The sequence below is a fragment of the Arachis hypogaea genome, chromosome 11 (genome assembly GCF_003086295.3).
Source record: "Arachis hypogaea cultivar Tifrunner chromosome 11, arahy.Tifrunner.gnm2.J5K5, whole genome shotgun sequence".
NCBI classification, from domain to species: Eukaryota; Viridiplantae; Streptophyta; class Magnoliopsida; order Fabales; family Fabaceae; genus Arachis; species Arachis hypogaea.
This window is the reverse complement of record NC_092046.1, coordinates 131,671,527-131,694,527: the sequence shown is the minus strand read 5'-3', so window position 1 is coordinate 131,694,527 and position 23,001 is coordinate 131,671,527.

The following is a 23,001-nucleotide window of genomic DNA, read 5'->3' as shown; positions in this document are numbered from 1 at the left end:
GATTTGTTCGAGCCTGGAGATCACAATTTCGTGCACCAAGTTTTTGGCGCTGAACGCCCAGAATGGGAGCATCCTGGCGCTGAACGCCCAGAACAAGCATGGTTCTGGCGTTCAACGCCAGAAATGGCAGCAAATGGGCGTTGAACGCCCAAAATGGGCACCAACCTGGCGCTGAACGCCCAGAGTTGTGTGCAAGGGCATTTTGCATGCCTAAATTGGTGCAGGGATGTAAATGCCTTGACACCTCAAGATCTGTGGACCTCACAGGATCACCTCAGGATCTGTAGACCTCACAGGATCCCCACCTACCTCCACTCACTCTCTTCTCTCTTCTCAATCATCCTCTATTCCCAATAAACACTCTTCCCTATTAACTCTTTACCACTCACATCCAAACACCCACTTTCCTTCAAAATTCAACATCTCTTTCCCACCCAATCCCACCCATATGGCCGAATACACATCTCCCTCCATCTCCTCCATATCTTCTTCTTATTCTTCTATTCTTTCTTCTTTTGCTCGAGGGCGAGCAACATTCTAAGTTTGGTGTGGTAAAAAGCATAGCTTTTTTTGTTTTTTCCATAACCATTGATGGCACCTAAGGCCAGAGAAGCCTCTAGAAAGAGGAAAGGGAAGACAAAAGCTTCCATCAAGGGTCTATAGCTCAGTGGTAGAACATTTGACTGCAAATCAAGAGATCCCTGAGATACCTCAGGGGATACATTTTCTTCCACACAATTATTGGAAGCAACTAAGGGTGGAACATCAAGAGCACTCCATCATCCTTCATGAAATCAGAGAAGATCTAAAAGCAATGAAGGAGGAGCAACAAAGACAAGGAAGAGACATAGAAGAGCTCAAGGACATCATTGGTTCCTCAAGAAGGAAACGCCAACATCACTAAGGTGGATTCATTCCTTGTTCTTACTTTCTCTGTTTTTCGTTTTCTATGTTATGTGCTTATCTATGTTTGTGTCTTCATTACATGATCATTAGTAGTAGTAACTATGTCTTAAAGTTATGAATGTCCTATGAATCCATCACCTCTCTTAAATGAAAAATGTTTTAATTCAAAAGAATAAGAAGTACATGAGTTTCGAATTTATCCTTGAACTTAGTTTAATTATATTGATGTGGTGACAATGCTTCTTGTTTTTCTGAATGTATGCTTGAACAGTGCATATGTCTTTTGAAGTTGTTGTTTAAGAATGTTAAATATGTTGGCTCTTGAAAGAATGATGACTAGGAGACATGTTATTCGATAATCTGAAAAATCATAAAAATGATTCTTGAAGCAAGAAAAAGCAGCAAAGAACAAAGCTTGCAGAAAAAAAGAGAAAAAAAAAATAATAGGCGAAAAAAATATAGAAAGAAAAAGAAAAAGCAAGCAGAAAAAGCCAATAACCCTTAAAACCAAAAGGCAAGGGCAAATAAAAAGGATCCCAAGGCTTTGAGCATCAGTGGATAGGAGGACCTAAAGGAATAAAATCCTGGTCTAAGCGGCTAAACCAAGTTGTCCCTAACCATGTGCTTGTGGCGTGTAGGTGTCAAGTGAAAACTTGAGACTGAGCGGTTAAAGTCAAGGTCCAAAGCAAAAAGAGAGTGTGCTTAAGAACCCTGGACACCTCTAATTGGGGACTTTAGCAAAGCTGAGTCACAATCTGAAAAGGTTCACCCAATTATGTGTCTATGGCATTTATGTATCCGGTGGTAATACTGGAAAACAAAGTGCTTAGGGCCACGGCCAAGACTCATAAAGAAGCTGTGTTCAAGAATCATCATACTGAACTAGGAGAGTCAATAACACTATTCGAAATCTGAAGTCCCTATAGATGCCAATCATTCTAAACTTCAATGGATAAAGTGAGATGCCAAAACTATTCAAGAGGCAAAAAGCTATAAGTCCCGCTCATATGATTGAAACTATGTTTCATTGATAGTTTGGAATTTATAGTATATTCTCTTCTTTTTAACCTATTTGATTTTCAGTTGCTTGGGGACAAGCAACAATTTAAGTTTGGTGTTGTGATGAGCGGATAATTTATACGCTTTTTGGCATTGTTTTTAGTATGTTTTTAGTAGGATCTAGTTACTTTTAGGGATGTTTTCATTAGTTTTTATGTTAAATTCACATTTCTGGACTTTACTATGAGTTTGTGTGTTTTTCTGTGATTTCAGGTATTTTCTGGCTGAAATTGAGGAACTTGAGCAAAAATCAGATTCAGAGGTTGAAAAAGGACTGCTGATGCTGTTGGATTCTGACCTCCCTGCACTCAAAGTGGATTTTCTGGAGCTACAGAATTCGAAATGGCGCGCTTTCAATTGCGTTAGAAAGTAGACATCCAGGGCTTTCCAGCAATATATAATAGTCCATACTTTGGCCAAGAATTGATGACGTAAACTGGCGTTCAACGCCAGCCTTCTGCCCAAATCTGGCGTCCAGCGCCAGAAAAGGATCCAAAACCAGAGTTGAACGCCCAAACTGGCACAGAAACTGGCGTTCAACTCCACAAATGGCCTCTGCACGTGCTACACTCAAGCTCAGCCCAAACACACACCAAGTGGGCCCCGGAAGTGGATTTATGCATCAATTACTTACTCATGTAAACCCTAGTGACTATTTTATTATAAATAGGACCTCTTACTATTGTATTAGGCATCCTGGATTGTATTCTGATCCTGTGATCTCGTTTAGGGGGCTGGCCATCTCGGCCATGCCTGGACCTTCACTTATGTATTTTCATACGGTAGAGTTTCTACACTCCATAGATTAAGGTGTGGAGCTCTGCTGTTCCTCAAAGATTAATGCAAAGTACTACTGTTTTCTATTCACTCCTTCTTATTTCGCTTCTAAGATATCCATTCGCACCCAAGAACGTGATGAAGGTGATGATTATGTGTGACGCTCATCATCCTTCTCCCTTATGAACGCGTGTCTGACAAACACTTCTGTTCTACATGAATTAAGCTAGAATGAGTATCTCTTAGATCTCCTAACAGGAATCTTCGTGGCGTAAGCTAGAATGATGGCGGCATTCAAGAGAATCTGGAAGGTCTAAACCTTGTCTGTGGTATTCTGAGTAGGATTCAATGATTGAATGACTGTGACGAGCTTCAAACTCGCGAGTGCTGGGCGTTAGTGACAGACGCAAAAGGAGGGTGAATCCTATTCCAGCATGATCGGGAACCGACAGATGAATAGCCGTGCCGTGACAGGGTGCGTGAGCATATTATTCACTGAGAGGAGGGGATGTAGCCACTGACAACGGTGATGCCCTTGCATAAAGCCAGCCATGGAAAGGAGTAAGACTGATTGGATGAAGATAGCAGGAAAGCAGAGGTTCAGAGGAACGAAAAGCATCTCCATTCGCTTATCTGAAATTCCTACCAATGATTTACATAAGTATCTCTATCCCTATTTTATTAATTAATATTCGAAACCCACATAACTGTTTTATATCTGCCTGACTGAGATTTACAAGGTGACCATAGCTTGCTTCATACCAACAATCTCCGTGGGATTCGACCCTTACTCACGTAAGGTATTACTTGGACGACCCAGTGCACTTGCTGGTTAGTTGTATCGAAGTTGTGACAATTATGAATTAAGATCAGAGCACCAAGCTTTGGAGCCATTACCAGGATTTGTTCGAGCCTGGAGATCACAATTTCGTGCACCAGTCATTCGAAGAAGTTTTGCCCCCTACAACTTAGTTTTGATTAGAAATGAGATTGGAGTCAACAAATTGGGGGATGGAAAGCTTGCTGCCAATTGGAAAGGACCATACAAAATTAGTGAGGTCTTAGGAAAAGGCTACTATAAGTTGACTGACTTAAGCAGCACCGAGCTACCTAGGTCTTGGCATGCTTGTAATATGAAAAGGTACTATAGTTAAAAGGGAACTCCATTCCCTGATGTACTCTTTTCCCGACTTCACGGTTTTTTTCCAAAGAAAGGGTTTTTTCTGAAACGGGGTTTTTAACAAGGCATCAAAGTGGGGACTAAGAGACAACAAACCCTTAGTAGCCAATGAAGTACCTTCACAAATAAACAAAGATCTTTCCCTTTCATAATATCTCTTTACAAAATTCCTTCTTACGTTATTGTTCTACGAAACACGCCGACTGAAGCTCGACAAAACGTGAAAATCCCATGAACTAACCTAGATGGTCGTCAGGATAAAACGACGAGGTACAAGTCGGTGTAAAGAGGTTATATAAGTAGATAATGAAAGAACTCGGAGATTAATTGAACTCAAGTCGGGAGTCCCGAGGAGAAACGAAATGCATCACGAAAATAACCTAAGTTATAGAAACTCAGTAAAGAAAAATTGAGTACCGGAAATATCAAACAAGAGGTAAGAAAACCCATCGAAAAAGTAAAGGCAGAGGCTATCCCAAACCCTTAGGAAAAATCCAAAAGGAACTTAGACGAAGGACAGCCAGCCAAGGAAAAAGGTTTTCAAAAAGAAAGATCAAAAAGGTTTTTTCGAAACCTAAACAGGCATGCGCACAACACAAGAAAAGTATCCTAAACCCTTATCTAAAAAAGGGTATTTTTAAATATTTTGTTTATGGCCATAAAAGACCAAAGAAGTGTCAGCAAAGTACCACCACAACAACAAAAAAAATTGTTTAAAAAATGGGGGACCCACAGGCCGGGCCCCCATATAGCCATAATAATTTTAGTTAGAGGAAGGAATGTCACCACCACCAGAGCCAGAGAAAGTAGTCAGATCATCACCAGAGCCAGGGAGAGTAGTCGGAGCACCATCAGGACCAGGAAGAGAAGTCGGAGCAACACCAACGGAAGACAGAGCAAGCTGATCAGGATCCTTCTCAGGGGCCTTCGAAGAACTCGGGGCATCTTCCGGTCGGGGAGGGGATTCCATTATCCTTTGCCCCCAAGTCTTCAGCTCGGATTCAGAAACAGGTCAGGGAGGAGAAACGATAGCGCCATCGACCACGATCTTATCAGGATCCAGAGGAGAAAGGTCCAGGTCTGGAGCAATGACCCCGACCTGTTCCTTGAAGATCCTCCATGCCTCCTCGGATCCCTCAGCAATGGAGTCCTCCAGATTCAAATAGGCCTCCCGACACCTTGCTATCTCCTTCTTCAAGTCTACATGATCTTCAAACAAACTCATATAGCTCTGCTCCGCCTTCTCCTTCAGGCCCTCTGCCATGGCGCACTGGCCCATTAACTTTTTTTCCCTCTCCCGGAGGCGATCCCTCTCCTCCTTCAACTCGGTGACCTCTACCTTCAACCGCTTCTCCTCTTCTTGGTATAAGAAAATCCTCCCCTCTAGCTCCTCGACCTTCAGGGACGAACCCAAAGAGATGAGGGGAGTCTTCTAAAAAATATCCAAAAGTTTTGTACACACCCCCCCGCCCTAACACTCCCCTGAACGAGAAAGTTAAGGTGGTTTTGGACGGAAACATCATCCATACTTATACGAGTATAAGGATAGATGTGGTTCCGAACAAACTGAGGCGCATTAGACTTGGCCTCACCCTCAAAAGAAGAGCTAGACTCCAAAGTCTTGCGCTTCTTCTTTTCTGGCTCAGAGGAAGGTCAGGGCGGAGGGGGTAGAAGAGAAGAGGCTGAAGAGGAGATAACGATAGGTTGGGAGGAGGTCCCCAAGTTATGAGGAGAAGGAGGGGGAGGAAGAGAAGAAGAAGGGCCAGCAGCCCTGACAGCACCTACCCTCGCACGAGACCTCGATTTGGCCTCTTGAACCCTCTTATAGGACTCTCTGGAATTCTTCTTCGCCATTTCTGGAAAAAAGCATTAGGAAATAAAAGAATTAGCATACAAGTCAGAACAAACAAATTGGAAGTTAATCAGGTCAGAAAACAGCAATAAAACAAATAGAAAATATCAAACTACCTATCTGGGCCTGTACGAAAGTCGGAGACCCTTGGAGGAATTTTTTCGTATCAAGATATGGGGCTCTTCCCCACACTTCCCAGAAAAATCCCACAACGGCTACCTCCAACTCATCCAGGGCTTCCAGACTATATTTTTCCACTGGAGAGGCCTCCAACCAGTACAGGGGAAAGTGAGGAGATAAATTTTGATCCAGAAAAAAGGGGTGGTGACCCTCTACAGTTCGAAATTTAAAAAAGAAGTTTTTGAAATCATGAAATGATTCATCAAAGAGAGTAAAAACTCTCCGGCCTTGTATAGCCCGGAAAGACACCCACTGTTGTTTGTTATTTTGCCCACTGAAGGGCTTGGTCATATGAAAGAGAAAAAAGAAAATCTTCAAAGAAGTCGGAAAATCTAGTGCATGGCTGATGAATTGATAAATTTTCAAAAAACCCCAAGAGTTGGGGTGAAGTTGGGTAGGGGCAACACGACAATGAGATAAAACGGCTATCTCAAAGTCGGAAAAAGGAAGCAAAACACCCAAACGGATGAACAAACTTTCATACATAAAAAAGAAATGAGGGTCTGCATCAGAAACCCTCCCAAAACAAACCCGGTCTTCCGGACCCGGGGCAACCAGTTCATATTTCGCCTTATCCTCATCAGAAGCACAAATCTTATGATGCGTGCGAAGATCGGTGATATAGTCAGTATCCACCAAAGGTTCTTCCCCAAGAATTGTAACATCCACCCATTGAGAAAGGGACTCTATAGAAGACATCTTTTCCTAAATAAAAAAGGATAGCAAAACCTACAAAGAAAAAAGAAAAAGGATCAAAAATAGGGTCTCTAAGGGGCCTGGGGTCAAATCCTCAACAAAACGAAGTCGCTAAGTCTACAGTCAACACTCCTCTCAAAACATGCAAACGAAAGCATTTGTAATGAGAGAGAAAATAGAAAAAACTAACCTTTGCTTGAAAAAGGGTAGAAGCAATAGCAGCTCCAAGAAAAGAGGAGTCCCTTCGAACAGAAATTTCTTCCGAATAGAAAGTGCAAATGTGAAAATTTTCAGAAACGAAATAAAGAAAGAGAGGGAAAGTATTTATAAACACGTTAGGGGTATAATGGTAAAAGCGGAAGCAGTCATTAATGGGTGCACCGTTACCAATGTAACTGATCCTCGTGTGTGAATACGCAAATTCCTAACGGACGCGACATTTGATTAGACGCGACTGTTGAGAAATTTCAAAATCACGTCGGTTCTGAAAAATCACGTCGGTCCCTCATCAGGTCGGCTACAAACCCGAGTTAAAATACTTGACCCCAACTCTTAAAAAGAGATTAGACTCGAGTAGGGGCACTGTTCATACCCTGACCCAACGCTAAGGCCCAGCTCCAAATAAGAGGCCCAACCCAAAAGATTGGCATTCGCTCTACACCGACCTTCCCTCAAGAAGTCGGTTCTTATCACGACTTGTTCTAAAGAAGTCAGGATGAAGATTAGCTGGCAGATAACACTCATTCAAATAAGTAACTGCCCCTAAAATCTCTCAACCCACTTCTAGAAGCCAAATCCCAACAATCCCTGGATAAAAGGATGGTTATCCACCTTAAAAGGTGGCACTACTCCAACTGTGGTTATTGGTTCACCACTATAAATACACTGACACCCCTCAGGTATCTCTAAGTTCCAATACTCCCAAAAACTTGCTTAGACCCTTGCTGACTTAGACATCGGAGTGTCTTTGCAGGTACCACCCCATTCACTTACATACACAAGTCGGAAGGAGGCTCCAACGTGCAAACCTGCTCGGGGGCCACCATCCTCAAACGATTGGGCCAACCAACAAGTTCAGCCCACTAATCTCCGATTACCCATCGTAACACATGGTATATATGTTTTTTTCCGAAGTTTTTTTTAAATACCTTCTCTTAAATTAATATTTTTTCTAAAATATTTTAAAGAAATAATTTATAATTGGATATAAATTTATTCTTTTGAAAATTGATATTTTTTATGTATATTAAAATATTTTATTTTATTTTATTTTTAGACGTCTTTTTATATATAGCTAATTCAATTGTAATTTATCACAATTATATGAGCGATATAAATTCAATTTATTTAGTATATATATAGTTATTTATTTTTATGTTTTTTTATTATTAAACATAAGTACATCATTTTACTATAAATTTATTTATTTATAGATATTAATTTTATAGGTCAACGAGCTATAACTCAAACGGTATAGTCGCTACATACTCACCTAGAGATCGCAAGTTTGAGTCTGAATTCTAGTTCGCCCACTACCAACAAGTGAGAACTCCAAGTAATACAAAAAATCAAAACCAACTCAGCCTACATTTAAACCGTTTATTTTTTAATTTCTTTTAATAATTTCATCTAAAGTTTTCTTAGGCTACCCTCTATCTCTCTAACTATAGAACAACTAGTGTATGTCCCGTACACTGTACGGAATAATTAATAAAAATATATAAATTTTTTATTAAAAGAGATTAAACAAAAAATATATATAATAATTATTACTATAAATATTTTACAAAGTTATAATTAAAATTAAAGTTTAATTATTTTTAATGTTAAAAATATTAAAAATAATTAGTATTTGTCTTAACTGATTTGGATTGGTTAAGTGGTCATCTCACTCATATACCTAAATAAGTATTAGAGTTTCGAATCCCGCCTTTTGTATGTAACAACTCACAGGCTAGTGGCAGACCCTTAATAAATGGAGCTTTAATCCATGGAGGATTAGTTCTCGACCTGTCGAGTTAAAATATACAGTGAAAGAAAATAGTATTTGTCTTGAAAGTAGAACAATTCTCATTAATGATAGTAATACTTATGGAGATTTGCCTTTGTTAAAATTTAATGGTGACAGTTTTATTTATTGGTATCATATTCATTCAGGAAGTCAAATAATATGATCAACGTTGTTACCGCCGGTTAAAATTTTATATTTTATGACATGATTTTCAAGCTTCTAAACTTATAAACTTATGTCATTACAAAAGCTATTAGATTGATTAATAGTTCTTGGTAATATTACCAAAACACCATCGTTGAGTATATTAGTTTATGTAAAAAGAAACGATAATAACTTTTGTTATTCAATATATAATTTATTCTATTGAAAAATGAATTATTATTCCTAGATTGGTAAATATATTTTTTCCATTTTTATATCATTTTATTTGACAATAATTGCCATTAAAAAAAATCAAATGACTACACTATCTTATAATATAATGTACAAAATAATTTTTTATTTCAAAATTAATTATGGTTAGTGAAAAAAAAATCAAAATATTTTTTTACACAAGTTTAAATTTGAATTTGAATTCAGAATTGATTAACAACTCACCTTTTTTAAAATTTTAATAACAAAAACAAAATTAGTTAGCTGCAAAATATTCAACATTTAATAATTTCAATCATTTAAATTTTAGTTACCAAAAATTGAGTTAGAAATTAATTATAACTTAATAATCGATAATACAAACATATATATATATATATATATATATATATATATATATATATATATATATATGTATATTAGTACACAAATAATAATATCTAACATATGATTTAATTTTTTTAACAGAGCTCATGTATAATTTATTGAGGATTGATTTATTGTCTAAATTATTTTCCTTATTTACTATTTAATACTGAGCCTTTAGTTCGATATCGCATTTCAATTTTAAGAAAATGCCGAAAAATTTTGTTTATGTTAATTAAAATCATATATCAAGAACACCAAGTAATAATAATCACATAATTATTAACAATAATAAATATTATACAAAAGAATTCAAATGAAACTCAAATATAATTCTTATCCCTCTGTATAAAATATATCTTAAATAACAAAGGCGAGGGAATTCTATGAAAGCAACTCAACACATAAACTTAACTCAAATAAGATTAGTAATTGCCCGCAGTTTCAAACTGAGTCTTTGAACCTGTGTCACTGAAATGGTGGAAGATTTTGGGGTGAGAACAAACTACACGTTCTCAGTAGGAAATGAGAATGCCGTAAAAGTAATGAATATAATACAGACAGTTAACTTACTCAATAAAACTATTTTGTTAAACCTTTGAAAATACTTTTTACTTTTACTTTATATAATTAATTACCTTCTTTAAATTTCCGAACTTAAAGCAAATCTCAATCACAACCTCAGTTCCCAATCACAGAGAAACAACAACACAAGAAACAGATTAACACACAAACAAATTACAATAAGACAAGCAGCACAATCACAGAGAAACAAGATAAGCAAATACAACCAAATGCAAATGTACAAACAATATGATGCATGCCTGTTCCTAGTGCAGGTCGTGAGCTCATGCATCGATTGTCTACTCGCAACCCAACGTTACTCAGGGCGAACCCCGAATATGGTTTCTTTACTGTGTCAGTTAGACACCTTGGTATCATGGTTAACCGTGTCAGTTAGGCCTCTTCATAATAATATCTTAATGTGCATCACAGTAAGAAACAATGCTATCAGTTAGGCAAACATTCCCGCATTAGCAATCTCAGGCTATCAGTTAGGCGGGCCCTTTCACATTAGCAGTTTGGTGCAAGGCCTATTTACATTTCATTTTCATGAATCATAATCTATTTCAATTATTTATTTCACTCATGACTTTTCATTTGCTTTCTTTTCATTATACCTCCACATCACCAATTACAAACTCATACCTCCACATCACCGCTTAACTATACATACCTCCGCATCACCTTATTATTATTCACACCTCCGCATCACCATACATTCATTCACCTATGTCCTATAATAACCTTAAAACATTTAATACAAGTTCATTTTCTTAATAAAACGAACTCAAATCATCACTTAAAACAAACTCCCTTCTCAAAAGATAGAATTGAAAACATTATACTTTTCTTAATAAATCGAATTCAAAATAGAATAAATCTTTTTCCAATTAAATAAGTCTCAAATAATTTAACTTTCCAAAACTAAATCTTTTAAAATAGCATTTCAAATAAAGTCCTAAATTTTATAAAAATTTCGGCAGCATTTCGCCTAAAACTTGGGCTTAGCCACCCTTACGGGATCCCTCTTTTTCAACATCTTATCAAACTTTTCTCAACAGTTATCAAATAGAAGATTCTGAATCAATTGGACATCCACAGTTTATAATAATTAACAAATCAATTATCCTCCACAATTCCCACGTAATCCATCAATCCAACTCCAACCTCATCAATTCGTAATTACTTTCCACATATCATAGAATCCTTTCAAAATTAAGCTCAATCAACTAGTAACCCCGACAATCAGCCTTCCACTATTTTAGTTATTTTAAAGTCATTACTCTTTAGCAAAATTACTATTTTGTTTTAAAAGATAGATTTCAAGAAATAATTCAATGATTAAACTTCAATCCTTTAACAGTTCTCAAAATCAATTCCAGTTAATCGTAAATCAACAATAACAACCGCCACAACGTCATCAAACAAATAATTCAATAGAATTCAATAGCGACCAACTTGACATAATCAATTAAAATAAGAATTTCCAGTAATTTTAAAACCATAAGAAAAACCAGTAACAATCACAACCTCAAACCAAAATCAATCTCACCAGTTAATCACCATTCACAGCCACAATTCAACCAATTTCATCACCAAATTCAATCAATTTAACAAATAACACAAAATTAATCGCAATCTCATCACATTTCAATTATATTCACAATCACCAACAATCTCAATTTCATCAATTTTCATCAATTAATCAAATGAGACATTTATAAATTATTTGTAGTTACTCACTAAACTTCAATGTCATTCGTAATTTTAAAATAAATCCCCTACCTCGATTAACCGAACTCGGGAATCAAACGCACAAACCCATGCAACTAGAACGGTAGAGGCATAGTCTTCATAGCAGTTACCAGGGTTGTAGAAAACATAGGATTCAGATTGGATGGAAATTAGGAGCAATCACAGCCCATAATCAAAGTAGCGGTCTCAGACTCATCATGACAGCTCCAGCATTGGCTCTCGACAGTAGAAGGTCAACGGCACATTCTCTAGTGGCAATTGACAATTGCAGTAGCTTGGTTCATCTTCACAGCAGTGGCGAGCTCCCACAGCGGCGGCGAGGAGAACACCCACCAATGTGTCCTTCGACTCCCCCCTCTCTCTTGGCTAGTCGTAGATCTTGCCTTCTCTCTCGGCGTCGCTCTCCCTTTCTCCTTCGAGCTCGACAGCAATGGAACCAACGGCGGCGGCGGCAACGCATGGAAGCGACGAGGATGAATGGCATGGGCGTCTCTGTCAATCTCTCCCTTCGCGGTTCTGCTTCTCTCTCCGTCTCTCCTTTCCGCGACAGCGACGACATTGGGAGCGGTGGCACCTATCCCCGACGGTGGCAAGCCTCCCCCTCCCTTCCTTCTTCTCAGATCCCCTCTGATCTCTCTCAGATCGCTCTCTCTCTTTCTTTCGTTTCTTTCTGTGTGTGTGTTTTTGTTTTGGTTGTGTTGTGTGTATAACTAGGGAGGGTTGGCAGTGGGTGAGGCGGTGAGAAGAATGAGCGTGGCTCAGTGAGAGGTAACCAGGTGGGGGAGTACGTGTGTGAGTTGGGTAATAGGAGTTATGGTTAGTGAAATTAGGATTTAAAATTGGGGATTTAGGATTTGAATAGAATTTTAATTTAAAATCAGATTTAATCTAATATAGTTAAATTTTAAGAATACTAATTAGTTTACAAAATTATATTTAATTAAGTATTCTAATTTAAAATTAGAAATAAATAAATAAATTTTTTTAATTTATAAAATAAATCAAAACATTTAACTATTCAATTTTAAATTGTATAAAACTCTCTATTAAGATTTATAAATTATAAAATTAAAATATAATAAAATATAATTTAAATTTTTTTAGGACAATAATTTTCTTTAAATAAAAGTATCGACGAATATAATAAATTATAAATAACTTACTATTTAATTTTTAAAAATCTGGGGTCTTACATGGACCCCTTTTTCCGTCCTTCGCTCCCGTTTAAAAAAAAATATATCCCACGTCCGCTCTCCATCTTTGTCGCAAGTCTCCCTATTTAATTATCCCCTTAACGAATGTAGATACCCACGATTATTTATGGATATTCTTTGAAAATTTTTGAAAAAATAACAAAAAAATTTATAATATAATAATAATAAAATAATCAATTCAATATAATTCAACACAACTCATAATATATTCATTATAAAAAATAATATTTTAAAAAATATATAAAAATATTTTCCAATATAATAACATAATATAATATTTTAGGGCGAGACTGAACGACATAATGACGAACTTAAGAGGCAGAAAAAGTGAGTTAGAGGAAGAGTAGATACAAAATCAAGGCTCAGAATGAGTCTAAAAAGAAAAAAAAGAGTTTAAATTAGAGACAGGAATTAGGATTACCAAATTTAAGAAATGAATATATAAAAGGATAAATCAGTAATTTTATATTCGCGTGGGATTTAACGGGTTCCTACCTATGTCCTCATCCCAGTCTATTTGACGTGGACAGGTCTTCACCCGTAAAAATTTCACTGATCCCCATTTAGTCCCAAATTGCAAGTAATCCGGCGAATATCCATTTGGCTAGTCTTTTTATCATTCCAATTGCTAGCATTTGTTGGTTCGTGACGTGAAACTACTCTAGCCATTTAGTAAATTCCTAGATAGCCAAAGTTCGAACTATATCATTCTCATAAAGTCACATGTATTCTTGTAATAACAATATTAATCGAAAATAAGTGGTTAAACACTAAATGAGCCACATTTTCCATATATATAACAATGGCTAATATCACATATTAAAACTTGTGAAATCATATTATAAAATATTGATAAGTTTGGACAACTTTAAAAAATAATAATAAAAAAAAATTACTGGTTCATTCATAAGATTTTGTTTTTAGAAATTTGTCTATAGTCTATGATTAATAATGAAATTACATATATACTATTTATCTTATATGTATTTTATTTTACTTGATAGAAACTGTTGAGTTTGGAAAACTGATATGATGATCAAATCTTATTAAAATATATATTAGAAAATTTAAAAGAATTATTGAATGTTTAAATCATTTTCAATTGGTTGTTTGATGTTGCTGTTAGTGTGCAGGAAGAAAAATTAATTTTCTATTGGGCTAGTCAATACAAGCCCGTTTTGGTTGCCAAACAAGTTTAGCCCAAGAAATATTTATTCACTTCAAATGGCTAAACAATTAAAAGGGAAAGAAACTCAAATTGGTCCAAAACTTCCTAAAGCCCACTCGATGATATCAAATCCATGGGTCTCTCATTGGAAAGCCTTCATGACTTGATTACTGGAACTCAAATCTCAATTCAATTAATTACATTCCTTGGTAACTAAAAGTTTCACACGTGACTTTATTTCTTGGTTACTGAAAGTGAGAATTCAATTGATGTAATTAAAAACTTCCACCGAAAGCTTTCTTCCTTCTCTCTTCTTTCTCCTCTTCTTCGGTCACATCTTTCAATCAAAGAAGAACAAAGAAAAAAATTAGATGCCACAGAAGAAAATCCTATGAAGAAAGGCTAAGACAGATATTTATCACAGAAGGAAATATTTGAAGTAGGGCCAAAAGATTTCTTTGCCATGGAAGGAAAGAAAAGCTTCAGTTCTTGAAGCAAATCTATCTTGAAGGCACAACAAAGATTTATTTCCTCTTTTGTGCCACAAAGAAGAAGATAGCCTCTGAGTATCAAGAAGATAGAAGCAAAAATGGAAATCATGAAGCTGTCCTGGGTCAGATGTTCATCAACATTCAGAATCAATTCTTGGGGCCAAAGTCAAGATCAATGGCCAAGATTGAAGAAGATGCATGAAAAAGGATGAGAGAGGTACATGCAAGCAGGTTTGGGTTCCCTCTCTCTCCTCTCTGTTCGAACCATTGCTGCTCTAAGGTTGGAGAAGAAGTTGCTGGGTTGGTTGAACTGGTTTCAACCTTGGAAGCTTCTCCTTCTATATTAAGGGTGAATGGTCAAGGGTTGAGATCAAGGAGAGTAAGTGAAAAAGGACAGAGTTCTCATAGCTACCCTAAAGCTTCCTGAGTTCTTCTCCTTCAATGAAGTTCATTTTGTTTTCTTTTTCTTAGTTTTGTCTGTCTGAGTCTCATGGTAAAAAAGGCAAATATGGTGAGGTTTGTAAGAAAAAGCCAGTGAGAGAAAAAAAGGCAATGATCAAAATTAGAGAAAAAGCCATAGATGTCTCAGAGTTTCTTTGTACATCTTTCTGTTGTGTGTCATGATCTTGTGGGGATTCTCTTACAAGTTGGGTTAGTACTTTGCTGTTGAAAGCTTGGTTTGAGTCCAAGTCAAATTCAGATTGGGGTTAGAATCTGGATTTATCTCAGATAGGATTGGGTAGATCCTAGGGAAAGAATTGGTGTATGTAATCTGTTAAAGATAGTGAAATTCCATCACTATTGTGATTGAGACTGGATGTAGGCTGCATTGCAGTTAGCAGTTGAACCAGGATATATCTTAGTATGATTCTCTCTTCTCTGCTTCTTTTCTGTTTTTGGTTCTTAGGAGACAAAATGAAAAATGTCTCTCAACTTGTTACGAGACAAAACTAAAAATGTCTCTCAATTTGTTACGAGACAAAAATAAAAATATCTCCTGAAATTTGTTGGAAAAGTAAAAGTAATACTCTATGAAAAAGGAAGCTAAGATTCAACCTCCCTTTCTCTTAGCCACTGATTACCATTAATTGGTATAAGAGCTTAGTCTCAAAGAGATCAAGCTTTGTAGCTTGGAGAAAAGATCCTGATGGAGAACAACAGTGGTACTAATATGGTGGCCTACACTTTGACAGAAGGACAATCAAGCAACAGATCTCCGTTCTTCAATGGAAAGAACTACAGTTACTGAAAGGAAAGAATGAAGATTTTTGTTCATTCTGTAGATTATAGACTTTGGAAGATAATTTTGGAAGGCCCACAAGTCCCAACCACAACAGGAGCTGATGGTGTGGTTGTTTCCAAGGCTGAGATAGATTGGAATGACAACGACAGAAAGAAAATAGAGCTCAACACTAAAGCGGTCAACCTGCTTAACTGTGCTGTTATCTTTGAGGAATACTGACGGATATCAAGTTGCACAACAGCAAAGAAAATCTGGGACAAGCTTCAAGTTACTCATGAAGGCACAACCCAAGTCAAAAGAACCAGAATAGACATGCTAAATAGAGAAGATGAAATGTTCTCAATGAAGGAAGGAGAAATAATTGATAAAATATTTGAAAGATTCAACGTTATCATCACTGGCTTGGATGCTATGGGAATCAAACATTCAGAATCTGTGCTTGTAAGGAAAATATTGAGATGTCTCACTAAAGAGTGGAAAACCAAGGCTATTGTAATAGTTGAGAGTAGTGGCATTTATGAAATGACCTACGATGATTTGAGAGAAAACTTACTTGTTTTTGAAAACACCTATTTGAAAAAAGATACAAAAAAGAAAGGAGTTGCTCTCAAATCAGTCACTGAATCTCTGGATGAAGAATCCAACGATGATTTATCTAACGATTATTTTGTTTTATTTGCTAAGAAATTTAGGAGAATGATGAAGCAAAAGGAATGAAACAAAGGAAGCAGTTCAAGAAAATCTAAGAGGGATTTAAGCAAGGTCATTTGCCACAACTGCAGAGAAGCTGGACATTACAAGTTTGACTGTCCAAAACTGAAAAAAGAAGACTAGCTAAAAAGGGAAAAGAAGAAGGGACTCATTGCATCTTGGGAAGACTTGGAGAACGACTCTGAAGATGAGGAAGAATCAGACAGAAAATCTCAAACCTGTCTCATGGCCAATCAAACTGATGAGGTACGTCTCATTGAACCTACTACTGAAGACCTTCATCTTATGATAGATCATCTCAATGAAAAAATCGTATGTTTCTTAAATGAAAACTATGAACTTAAATCTCAAGTTACTATTCTAAAGGTAGAAAATGGTTTTCTCAAAGATAAATTAAGGGAAGCCAAAACTGCTGTTGATTTTTTTGAAGAAAACAAGCGGTTAAAGGCTGAAATTAAGGGTTGTGAAAACCAACATTCTATGATTGCATATCTAAATTATTTTGAGGAAAATGAAAAGTTGCATAAAGAGGTAAAAAACCTAAAAGTAGACCTAGCTAACTTTGCTTAAAGTTCTGAAAATTTGAATTAACTTTTGGCTAGTCAAAAACCTCTCTAACAAAGCTAGTTTGGGTTTTCATAAAAATACAAAAACTGTTTTTGAAAAATCTTCTTTTACTAATATGGCTTCCACTTCGGATGACATAAGATTTCAAAATCCAACCAATCTGAAAAAATAACAACCTAAAAGGTTTTGTAGATTATGCAATCGGGATGGTCATTTTCCCATTCAATGCTTCATAAGTGAAAGAATGATTGGAGATAAAATTTATAAGATTGTTGGTAACTATAATGGCTTGGGGCAAAGGAGATAGTTTGACATAAAAGGATCCAAAAAATATTTGGATACCTAAGGTCACTTGAGTATTTTTGTAAGTTTGCCTAGCATCTAAGAGAAAAGACAACCAAAAATAGTGGTATTTGCTAGCAACAACATAATGGAGGCAGTCAATCAATATAGATTGATCCGAATTCCTACTGAATGCACGCCAATGGGACCCTCCCTCAAATAAGTCTATTGGATTTTTGTTCAAGAATGAAATCTTATTGGAACTGTCCAGTATATGACTATATGGATAGTGGATGCTCTAGGCATATGACCAGAAAGTCAACATTCTTCATCAAACTTGATGAGTATCATGGAGGCTTTGTTACTTTCGGTGACAATGGAAAAGGAAAAATTGTGGCCATAGGTAAAGTGGGTAAGAACTTTTCTTCTTTCATAAATGATGTTTTACTTGTTGATGGATTGAAACATAATCTTTTAAGTATTAGCCAACTTTATGATCTTGGATATTTGGTTATATTTAGAAAATTGGATTGCTTAGTTGTTTGTGAGAAATCCGGTGATGTTTTGTTTGAAGTAAAAAGATATAACAATGTGTATGGACTTACTCTAGAGGTTTTAAAAGATAAAAAAATAACATATTTTACATCTATTGAATTTGAAAAATGGCTTTGCCATAAGAAATTGGGACATGCAAGCATGTACCAAATTTCTAAGCTTGTTAAGAAAAATTTGGTTAGAAGAATTCCAAATATCAAATTTGACAAAGATATTACTTGTGAAGCTTGTCAATTAGGCAAACAAGTAAAATCTTCTTTTAAACCCAAAGATAGAATTTCTACTAAAAAGCCATTAGAGATGTTGCATATTGATCTTTTTGGTCCCACTAGAACTCAAAGTTTGGGAGGTAAACACTATGGTTTGGTAGTGGTTGATGACTATTCAAGATATGGTTGGGTTCTTTTCTTGACTCATAAAAGTGATGCTTTTTATGCCTTTTTTCTCTTTGTAAAAAGATTCAAAATGAAAAGGATTTAAAAATTGCTCACATAAGAAGTGACCATGGAAAAGAATTTGAAAATCAAGAATTTGAAAGCTTTTGTGATGATTTTGGAATAGCACATAATTTTTCATGCCCTAAAACACCTCAACAAAATGGGGTTGTTGAAAGAAGGAATAGAAGCCTTCAAGAAATGACTAGGGCAATGCTTTGTGCAAATGATGTTCCAAAATTTTTGTGGGCCGAAATTGTAAATACAGCTTGTTATATCCTAAATAGAACTATCATTAGAAAAGGCTTGAAGAAAATCCCATATGAGCTTTGGAAAGGAACTCCCCCTAATGTCAAGTACTTTCATGTTTTTGGATGTAAATGTTTTATACTTAACAACAAAGAAAATCTTGGTATATTTGATCCAAAATCATATGAAGAAATGTTTGTAGGGTACTTGATGAACGGATTTTTGACGGTTTAGAATTCCTCAATGAATTCTCGTTGCAAGTATAGTTTCTAAACCAACAAATAATCCTTTCATGCATAAAATTGTTTGTCACAAGTAACAAACCCTTATAAAAATAATAACCGAAGTACTCAAACCTCGGGTCGTCTCTCAAGGAATTGCAGGAAAGTGTACTTATAATTAGTTATGAGATTGTATCTTTTTGGGTTTTTGAAATGAGGAACAAGTAATGTAAATAACAAGGAGATAAAATAATAATTAAGAAAAGTCTTAGCAAGGATTGATAATTAGAAGTCCTATCCTTATTGTCATCCTCAATTGTGACATCAATTGTCCATTGCTCCCACTTAGTCAACCTCTAACTATGAAGGTAATTCAAGTGGACAAATCAATTTGATTCCTCAAGTCCTAGTCAACTCCTAAGGAAAGACTAGTTTTAGTAGAATTCAAATCAACTAGCAACTTTCAATTGCTAATCAACAAAAGAGTTTGATAACTCAAGAGTCTCCAATTACTCAATCTAAGCTAAGAACATAAAAAGCTAATTTAAAATCCAACCAAACATTTTATCAAACACTTGGAAGGCACAACATAAAAACATAGAAATTAATAAAAGATGATAAAATCCAAAACAACCATTTGCAAGTATCAATAACATAAATTGAAGAAAGCAATCATAAATATGAAATACCTCAAATTTTATTAAATAGAAAATTAAATCTAACATGAGAATTCATAAACCAAATTGGGGAAATAAACAAATCAACAAGAGAAATAAATAAACCAAAGTACTAGAACAATTAAAGTAGAAGAAATCTAAATTGAAGCAAGGTAGAATTCTGAAATTGAGAAGAAATAAACCTAAAAATCTAAAACCTAGAGAGAGGAGAGAGCCTCTCTCTCTAGAAAACTACATCTAAAATCTAAAATTATGTGAATAAATGTTGTGTTAATGAATCTCCCACTCTGCAGCCTCTAATATGTGTTTTCGGGTTTGGAACTGGGCCAAAAAGAGCCCAGAAATCGCCCCCAACGTTTTCTGATACATACAGCATGTGGCTCTGTTACACGTATGTGTCACCCAACTGAATGGCAAATATGGAAAATTGCATATCATTTTGAAGCCCCGGATGTTAGGTTTCCAACGCAACTAAAACTGCCTCATTTGGACCTCTGTAGCTCAAGTTATGATCGATTTAGTATGAAGAGGTCAGGCTTGACAGCTTAGCAATTCCTTTAATTTCTTGTATTCCTTCCACTTTTGCATGCTTCCTTTCCATCCTCTAAGCCATTCCTGCCCTATAAACCCTAAAAACACTTAACAAACATATCACGGCATCGAATGGTAATAAGAGAGGATTAAACATAGCAAATTTAAGGCCAAAGAAGCATGTTTTCAATCATAGCACAAAATTAGATCCAACCAAATGTTCACTAGTCCCACCCTTGCATCTTGCTCTTGAAATATCAACCTTGATGAGCCTTGATTTACAACTCCAACCACTAAACATCCTTCTCTTACGCTTAATGCCATAAAGCTTCCTAAGTTGGCCGTCCGTTTCAAGAATACCATACTCGAATGGGACGGTAAAGTGAATAGAGATAAATTTTACCCACTCAAGTGAAGAAGTAGGTGGCAACCTAGGTAGAGAAGTCTCCAACGTTTTTGACAAAGCATATTCAACTCCCGTCCATTCCTTGTGAAGGATATCCACTGCCACATCATTCTCAAACTTACTCGGAGAAGGTTCTTCACACCCAAGGAGTTCGTTTGCGGATGCAGATTCATCACTAGGAAGACTTGATTCATGATCATCATCACCAAGGGAACTTGCTTCTTGATCTATCCCATCCAATTCTTCATAGAGAATATGCCATGGAGGTTGTGCACTAGCCTCTTTGACATTAATTCCAAGCTTCTTGAAGGAATACCCTATAATTCTAGATTCCCATGGAGGTTCAACATCTCCTAAGTCTTCAACCACTTCTTCCTCTTCAACTATTACGGCTTCCTCCACTTGTTCCAATACAAAATCACATTTCTCACTGTCCACCAGAGTTTCTAGTGTCTCCTTCATGCTACGCTCTTCTATTGGTTCTCCACATGTAGCCATGGGAGTGCTTTGAGTGTTGACGTGGAGAGAGGCTAAATTACCTACTACCTCAGTCAAGGTAGCTACGAACTCTTGTGTCGTCCTTTGCATCTCTCTTTACTCTTGAAGAAGAACACTTAGAGTATCATTCATTGAAGATTGGGGGTGGATATGAGGGTTCATTACTTGGAAGGAAAGGTTCATGATAAGAGGGTGGTTCATCATAATAGGGATGTGGTGGTTCAACACTCTCCATCTTTTCCACTTGTTGCACAACACACTTCAATCCCTTGTTCTCAAGTTGAGATTCTTTAGCCATGGGAGCTTTGTGTGCTTTCCGGTTACCCGCTCGCTCCAATTGATGAAGGGTTGCTTGAAATTGATCTAGTGTCTCCTTGAGACGATCCCTTGACTCTTGTTCCGCTTGGGTATCATAGGTAGGATCATAGTGCTCTTGGATTGATGGATTTTGACATTCTTCTATGGAGGGTTGTCGTGAAAAAGAAAATTCATCTTGTGGTTGAAAATTCACATACATTGGAGGTAGTGGTTCATGGGAGTAATTGGGTTGGAATTGGGGTGATTCTATGTATGGTTCATGGTGCACGAAATTGTGATCATCAATGGCGCCATCAACATGGTACGCTCAATTATAAACTCAACTTTTTATCACAACTTCGCACAACTAACCAGCAAGTGCACTGGGTCGTCCAAGTAATAAACCTTATGCGAGTAAGGGTCGATCCCATGGAGATTGTTGGTATGAAGCAAGCTATGGTCATCTTGTAAATCTCAGTCAGGCAGATATAAAATAGTTATGGAGTTTTCGAATATAAATAATAAAATAAGGAGAGAAATACTTATGTAAATCATTGGTGAGAATTTCAGATAAACGCATAGAGATGCTTTCGTTCCTCTAAACATCTGCTTTCCTGCTGTCTTCATCCAATCAGTCTTACTCCTTTCTATGGCTGGCTTTATGTAAGGACATCACCATTGGCAATGGCTACTTTTGATCCTCTATGAAAAATGGTCTGATGCGCTGTCACTGCATGGCTAATCGTCTGGAGGCATCACCCTTGTCAATGGCTGCATCCCATCCTCTTGTGAAAATAGTCCAAATGCTCTGTCACAGCACGGCTAATCATCTGAGGTTCTCGATCATGCTGGAATAGGATTCACCCTCCTTTTGCGTCTGTCACTACGCCCAGCACTCGCGAGTTTGAAGTTCGTCACAGTCATTCAATCCCAGAGTCCTACTCGGAATACCACAGACAAGGTTTAGACTTTCCGGACTCTCATGAATGCCGCCATCAATTTAGCTTATACCACGAAGATTCTGATTAGGAGATCCAAGAGATAATCATTCAATCGAAGGTAGAACGGAAGTGGTTGTCAGGCACGCGTTCATAGGGAATGATGATGATTGTCACGTTCATCACATTCATGTTGAAGAGCGAATAATATCTTAGAAGCAGAATAAGTTGAATTGAATAGAAAAACAGTAGTACTTAGCATTAATTCTTGAGGAACATCAGAGCTCCACACCTTAATCTATGGAGTGTAGAAACTCTACCGTTAAAAATACATAAGTGAAAGGTCCAGGCATGGCCGAATGGCCAGCCCCCATGATCTAAGAACTAGGCGTCCAAAGATGTTCAAAGATGTCTAATACAATAGTAAAAAGTCCTATTTATAATAAACTAGCTACTAGGGTTTACAGAAGTAAGTAATTGATGCATAAATCCACTTCCGGGCCCCACTTGGTGTGTGCTTGGGCTGAGCTTGAATGTTACACGTGCAGAGGCTCTTTCTGGAGTTGAACGCCAGGTTGTAACGTATTTCTGGCGTTCAACTCTGGTTTGTGACTTGTTTCTGGCGTTTAACTCCAGATAGCAGCGTAGAACTGGCGTTCAATGCCCTTTTACGTCATTTAAACTCGTTCAAAGTATGGACTATTATACATTGCTGGAAAGCCCTGGATGTCTACTTTCCAACGCAATTGGAAGCGCGCCATTTTGAGTTCTGTAACTCCAGAAAATCCACTTTGAGTG